The sequence below is a fragment of the Canis lupus genome, chromosome 29 (assembly GCF_003254725.2).
Source record: "Canis lupus dingo isolate Sandy chromosome 29, ASM325472v2, whole genome shotgun sequence".
Lineage (NCBI taxonomy): Eukaryota > Metazoa > Chordata > Mammalia > Carnivora > Canidae > Canis > Canis lupus.
Window position 1 is genome coordinate 32637615 of NC_064271.1, and position 8274 is coordinate 32645888.

Here is an 8274-nt window from a genome sequence, read left to right on the forward strand (position 1 = left end):
CTCTCTATTTCTTATACTCCTATCACTTTCTCACCCCCAGAGTCTCCACTTTCTTCATCATGTTACTCTTCTTCCTTCTCCACTTCCTGGGCACTGCAATTTTCTCAGCAGCTAGTTATTCATAAGCTTTCTTTAGCACCTGAGAAATTTTGTTTTCTTCCAGTGTAAGTTGTAAATCACAGTCATTTCCTTCTTCCCCATGGTTTTCACTGCTGGGTAGGGAAGAAGAGGAAGCTTCAAGCCTCAGGATGGGGGAGGAAAGGAAGATAATCCTCCAGTGTGAGCTGCAGTTTGGGTCTTCCGTTTGTTTTTCTTTGGTTGTCCTCAAGAACATGAAACAAGTTAGATAGCCTCCCTGCAGCTACCTAAGAGATTCATATCTCTCCTACTAGCATAACTTCAAGTCCTTGTGTTAAAAGAAAAGTTTCTTCTCTCCTTGGTTGCATTTCAAAACTCTCCTCCGTTGATTCAGCGTGGGAGGCCTCCATCACCAACTGCACCTTCCCAATAACTAGAATACACCCACCCACCCCACCCAAGTCAAGGAGTGGGGGATCTGTTGGTAGAGTCTTACCACACTGACCTAATAATGAGGACAAAAGATAACACAGATGAAGCCTCCACCTATTCTTGACATGGAAGCTCAATAAATGATGCTCATTTTAAAGATCAGAACTATATGCAAGTATCACAGAAGAACTTTAAACATTACCCAAATCTGTTTAGTATGGACACTGTACGATTTTTGAACAAGGGAATGACACGTTCATAGCTCTCCTTCAGGAAGATGAAATTAGCACCAATGAGGAAGATAGATTGAAAAAGAATGCAACTAGATGCTGAAAAATTAATTAAATGATGAAGGGATTTTCATGTAACACTGCTGACATCAACTCTAGAGTGTTTTCTAAAACATGAAGCAGTCACTTTTCTGATTCTCTGAATACCAACTGGGTGTTCAACAATTCAATTCAATACTGATACTTAACTAAAGTTAGTGCAAACTCCACAGATTAAGGGCTCAGTCCCACAAGACTATCCCCTACTTCAGATGCTAATCACAAATCCTGAACCTCCCCCTACACTTGTGACCAACGGGCTACAAAACTAAGGGTCCCACTACCCCTCTTCGGGTTTGATAATTCACTAGAACAGCATGCAGAACTCAGAAACATACTTTATTTACTGGTGTATTATTAAGGACATTTTAAATTATACAAATGAATAGCCAGATAAAGAGTCACATAGCTCAAGGTCTGGAAGGGTCCTGCTCCCAGGAGCCTCTGTCACCCTAGAGATGCAGTGTACCACCCTCCCGGCATGTGGTTGTGTTCATCAACCTAGAAGCTCTCTGAAATCCATCATGTAGCGGTTCCTATGGAGGTTTTATTACATACGCACAATTGAGTAAATCATTGGCCATTAGTGATTAGCTTAATCTCCAGCCCCTCTCTGCTCACCAGAGATTGGGAAGGTGAGGTTGAAAGGTCTAGGATTCTAATTAAAGCTTGTTATTTCTGATGACCAGCTCCCATCCTGAAGCTACCTAGGGTCCTACCAAGAGTCACTTTGTTAGAACAAAAGAAGCTCCTATCACCCTATCACTCAAGAAATTCCAAGTGTTTAGGAAGAATGCCAAGAATGGGGGACAAAGACCAGGTATCTTTCTATGATATCACAGAGGAGTGTTGCAGAAACTGCTAGGGAATTAAAAAAAAAAAAAAAGCATTGGTTATTGGTGTTGGAAAACACCCCAGAATTGATGGTCAGAAGTTAAGGACTTGTGTTAGGAAAGTAGATGCAGCAATGGCAAGGAGTAGAGCAATAATGTGAGAAACACTGTCACAGTAGATTCACTATAATGCAGATGGTCAACTAAATATGGGGAAGTGAGGGAAAGGAGGACTCAAAGATGACCCTTCAGTGTGAGTCTACATTGCTGGGAAGATATTGATGCTGCCTACTGAGAAGTAAAGGTAGAATAGATTTGGTAGGGAAGATGTTCAATTTTATATTTGCGGAGTTTGAAATATCAGTAAAAGATTCTAGTGCAACAGCTCAAGTAGGGACGTGAAAATACTAGGATACAGTTAGATAACAATTTTACATTATATTGAAAGAACTGCTCCTTTGAGATTGGATCAACCCACGTAAAACTTTGGGACATGTTGACATTTTATACTCTCCACCTACAACTTTTGAAAGAAACTCACACATTTGGCAATAATTTTCACTGCTAAGAAAGTAAGTTGAGAAATAGGCATCCCCAAAATAAGAAGAAAATATCAATTACAAATGAATCCTTAAAAGACCGAAGTTCAGACACTTTCCAGAAAATGTCTTTCATTGACCTAAATGGCTAGAGAATGCTTTTGTGTGTGTGTATGCTAATTATGGTTGTATTTCTGAAGATCAGTTCATATCTTCCTTTGCCCCTTCATGCAGCTTTGTGAGGTTTTCTCTTCTTTCTGATTTTCTGTATTCTGAATGTACCCCTTCAAAATTTGAAAAGAACACATGGGTGGGCCATGTTCTTTAACATACTTAACTTTTTCTCGAGTTGACAACCATTTCTAATAGAAATAGAAAGTTGGCAATAGGAAGTTGGCAAGATGTAGTGGGAAGGGGGAGAGAGGAGAGGTGAAGAGAGAGGTTTTGAGGCAGATGAGGCTGGCAGGTAACTTCTGCAGGCTCTCAGACACACTATTTGGCAATGAGCTCTGGCTCTAGTAATCGGCATTATCGTTTTCAACTTTGCTGAACGTTACCTACGCTTGTTTAAGGAGCCTTGACACTTGTAGAATGAAAGGTAATTCTCTTCTAAAGTATCAGAAATTCTTTCATCCATTCTATCTTGTTATAAAAATGAGAAATCAATAGGGCATGGATGTCTAAGATCAAATGACTGACTTGCTCATTTCATAGTTGCTTGATTTAGAGTAGTGTCTAAAAATAATCTAAATAATTTGCCTCTATAGAATGGCTATTTTTACTACACATATGTAACAATTTCTGGGTACTTATTAGAAGCTGTGCAACTTGTATGCAAAATTTTCTTAAGCCTCACAACAATCCCATGAGGATGGGATATGGTTTTACACACCTCCATTGTCGATGTGAATCTGCAAACAAAATCTCCACCTCCAAAATGAAGACTGGTAATTGTCGTTCTCAAACTTTTTCTATACCCTAATTTAGAAACTCTGGCTGAATATTCTCTCACACTGGAGTCTGAAGCCTCATTCTACTAGCTTTACCAAAGCTAAAATCTCCTCAACGTAGTCAGGGTCTAACTAAATCTGCCACACTGTCCCTCCTGTCATTACTGATTCACAAGTTTGTGAATGAATATTTTCCCTCATCAGACCACAAGTTGAGTCTTCCAGTGACTGGCGTTTGAAGACTACTCATCCCATGAGACTCAACAAAGGCCATTTTTCAGCTCATATACACAAGATGAAGAAAGCATATGGTGCTACCCCATTAGTGGCTTTTTCCCCTCAACCACAGATGTGTGCCCATAATCTTTCAATGGCTTTCCAGAAGGGCAACCAAAGAAATGACAGCATTAATTCTTCGATGGCTTTGGCTTTTCAAAACTGCATGTCTCAGATTCTGCCTTTAGGCTCATAAAATATTTAGACATAAATCATTTACTTGTTTCCAGAGGACTTCACACAAATATAATCATTGGTTTAAGTCATTTCCTTTATATTGACCTGAGGTAACTTGGATGCTGTTGAACCAGCAACAAAACATCACAAAGTTTTGAGCTCTTACGTTTTAAATTATGATTTCTGCAGAACTTGCAATCAGGCTTTTATAAAATTCCAAAACAAGAAGGGGCTTTGAGTTTAGTTGTGACATCAAGAGTTATGTGAGCCAGAATTTTTCAGTGAGAAACACAAAGTATGTTTCCTGTAAGCAAAAGAAAATAATATTATCTTTCAATTTTATGTATGTCTTTTAAAAGTACAAACTGCTGTGATAAGATTGAGACCAAAAGATGATGAAATTCAAGTTGGAACTCTGATTGCTGCCCAGAATGAGCCCATCAATTCAGAAGAGGAAGAGAATTATAGAGGCTACAGGCTTTTATAAGGAACACCTTGTTCTGTAGAAATCTCTCTGATGCACTCAATTTGTTTTAATGAGTTCTGTTTATGGCAAAATGCTAAATGCATATTATATAAATTGAAATTTGATACTACATAAGCCTGTAAGATTTTCAGATAAAATTCCAGATAGGGTGAGAGACAAAGTCTGTCCTTAACACAGTTCAAAGAGATTTCTCATGAGCAGCTCCAGGATAATTTCCCATGATGCAATAGACTACTTTATTAGCAGTAAGTGGCACAACACAATCTTCTATGGAGGGTTAATATTTTTCTATTGATACTGATATTCACTCACTCACTCATTTATTTATTTGTTCCTCTGGTAAAAATGTATTACATACCTACTGTGTTCACTTGTTTTATACATTTTATGGAACATTTACCATGTACCATATAGTGAACATGAAAATATTTATATATAAGGCTGGGCCTGACTCCAATTAGCATAGTCTCATTAGGTCAAATCATGAGTAGTAATCTAAATTACGATGGCAGACTGAAAAACCATCTATTTCAGTCCCTCTTCTGGAATCCAACAAAAATTATGGTAGTGGAAACTTTGAAATAAATAGCCCCATAAGGAAGGAGAAAAAGAGGAGAGCAATAAAATATAGGAAACTGGAAAGTGTGTTCATAAAAGGCAACTGATTAGCAGACTCAAGATGGTGGGTCTCTAAACTAAAAGTAAGAGAAGCTGAAATGCAATGTGAGGTGTACTACAGAATGCTCAGTGTATCATATAGAGCCATGCAATTATCATGACTGGAGATGGCAGCCCCTAAATAAGGAGGATTAAGTGGAAATAACTTCTAGATTCCCCACTCTACTCTTCACCCCTAGTAACTGCTCTTATCCTATGCTACCACAACGAAGAACTGGGGACGTATTTCCGGGAGTCCTCAGCACAGTTGGTGTTCTAGGTACCATGTAAAAATAAGAGATTTAAATGTGATTATATATACTGATTACGAAGTGTTGAGGCTCTGCTCTCTAGTCCTGTTCCAGCACAGCTCCCAGTGGCATTATAGCAGTCAGTCTTGCCCTTCAAGGAGAAGATTTGAAGATTTTTCTGGGGAACCTGACTAGCTCAAACTGATAGATATACAGATTTTATCTTTGGGGGGTCATTAGCAATTAGTCCATCCATATCACCATAGACAGTTACCCCTAATCCATGGGTTCTTCATTTCAAGACTCCCATTGGCTGCTTGAAACCAAAGATACTACCAAACCCTACATATAGTTTTTTTTCCCTATATACATACCTATGATAATGTTTAATTTGTAAATTAGGCACAGTAAGAGATTAACAACAGTAACTAATAATAAAATGGAATGATTTCAACAACAAACCATAATAAAAGTTATGTGAATGTGGTCCTTCTTTCTCTCTCTTAAAATACCTTATTGTACTATACTTACCCTTCTTGTGATTAAGAAGGTAAAATGCCTATGTGATGAGATGAAGTGAAGTCAGTGACATAGGCATTGTGACTTGGTGTTAGACTACTACTGACCTTGTGACAAGAAGTAGGAGAATCATCTGCTTCCAGACCACAGTTGACTGCAGGTTAACTGAAACTGTGGAAAATGGAACTATGGATTAAGAGGGACTACTATAGTCAGTTTTCAATCTCATAAACCTCATGCATACATTCGGACAGTTAAGGCACAAGACATTTGAGAAAAGCCCTAATTCAACATTGACAATAGAAATACAAATGCAGGAATGCCTGGGTAGCTCAGTGGTTGAGCATCTGCCTTCAGCTCAGGGAGTGATCCTGGGGTCCTGGGATGGAGTCCTACATCAGGCTCCCCGCAGGGAGCTTGCTTCTCCCTCTTCCTATGTTTCTGCCTCTTTCTCTGTGCCTCTCATGAATATATAAATAAAGTCTTTTTTAAAAAAGAAAAGGGAATACAAGTGTAGATATTGAATCTATGAGCCAAAACAACATGTTATTAAAAAGAAATATAAGTGAGACAGTGAAAATTAAAAATATAATAAGTAAAATGAGAGAAGAGAAAAATGAAGAAGAGAGAAGAGATTTTCTCGTGAGAAGCATGAGGAAATATCCAGAGAATAGGAATAAAAACAAACAAATAAAGATTAAAAATAGGAAAGAAAAGACAAAATCAGAAGACCAGTCCAGGAAGTCCAATATCAAAATAATGAAAATTCTGGAAAAAGAAAACAATAGAAAGAGAGAGGAGGCACTTATTAATGAAATGATTCAAAAAAATTTCCAAAACCAAAAGAGAATATTTTCTGTATTGAAAAGGCTCTCTGAAGGTCCAACACCATAGGTTAAAATAAAGGAAAGCTTGATTTTCCCCTTCATCTTAAAGTTACAGAAGTGCCTTATTTAGAAATATAAGGTTGAAGCTTTATTCTCTACAAATTTACTGTGTGACTTCTCTATATTTAGGACATTGTTACCCGTGCTTCTAAATAAGCACATAGCTATATGCTGGGAAATATCCCAACATGCCCAATCCATTGGCACAGAGCTGACACTGAGGCAAATTGAATAAAGCTGCAGTCTGCAGCAATTCAGAGGGATGTCATCTCAAGAACCCTATCTTCCCGGCTTAATGGAAAGACATGAACAGAGTCACTGAAGCACAATTATTTTCTTCACAACCACATCATTAGCCTAGACAACAAAGCATGGCATAAATAGCAACATCAAGATTCTGGCTTCTCAAAATTCCCAGGGTGCTCTCTTTGCTGGAGTCTCTGACATCAGGATCATAATAATCCAGCTCTAGAGATTACCTGGCTATGATCCTCAAGTCTACTTTATGGTCTCTTTTGAAATACTGATCCTGTCCTTTCAGGACACATTGCTAATATGGAGGCTCACAGTATTACATCCTGGGATGGAGTTTGAGATCCTTCCAGATTGCATATTTTAACTCCAACTCTAGCATGCAGATGAGTTGGCACCCACAGAAAGAAGTAAAAATGGGGTAGCCTATATGAATCAGCCTGTGTGGCTGTCAGAGAATACCCTGCAAATTGGGAATTGAATTTGATGAGTAGGAAGACCTAGCTTAGTGGGTTGAATAGTAGTTCCCCTAAAAAATACCCATTTGGAACATCAGAATGGGCTTTTATTTGGAATAAGAGTCTTTTTGATGTAATTAAGGGTCTCAAGATGAAATCATCCTGAATTTAGGGTGAGTGTCCTTACAAGTGAAAGGAGGAGATCTGACATACAGAGACACAAGGGAGAAAACAGAGGTAGAAGCAGCTAGAAGCCAAGGAATGCCAAGGATTCCGGCCACCACTAGGAGCTAGAAGATAGTCATCGACCAGATCCTCCCTGAGGGCCTCCAAAAAGAACCAATCCTTACAACACCTTGATTTTGGACTTCTGGATTCCAAAACTGTGAGAGAATAAATTTCTGGGTTTTTAAGCCACCAAATTTATGATTTGCTATATTAACCAACCCTAGAAACAATACACCCTCTCAGACCTATTCTAAACCTGCTTTGGCTAGAGAGGAAGTCAAAGTTCCTCAGAGGTCATCTGCTTTGCTGATTTCATGATGCAAACAAGAGCTAATATCTCTAAGGTCCTATTTACACAATAGAGATGAGATCACTTTTAAACTTCAAAGTACAGTCATGTACAACTTATTAATTTCCACAGTATGCTTGGGTCAAATAGGTACGTGTCATTAACTGCACTTCAGAGTATAGCAAATAAGTCCCTTGCTTAATGTGATCAAAGGAATTCTTGACAGATTGGCTTCAAAACAGACTCCCTTTAAAGTAAATATGACAGGAAAATGAAGCATTCATGGTCCTGAGTGATACAAAAAGAATTGGAAAGCAGAAGATTTGCTATGTAAACATTGTAGAAGATCTTATTTCCTATATATATACATATAAATGTGTAAATATATATTTGTATGTATAAATATATGTACATATATAAAAACCATATAAAAATACATGTTGTAATTTTCCTTGAAAGGCAAATGTTAAAACCCTGGCTTTTGCTACCATCAAGATGATTTCTCACCATCTTATTAAAATAAAAGTTTCCCTGGGAACTTTTATCTACCTTACAGACTTGCAGAGGGGGTATCTATCCCACACAATCTTAGAGTAGGCATGTCTCAAGCCATAATTTATAGGAAAGACTTT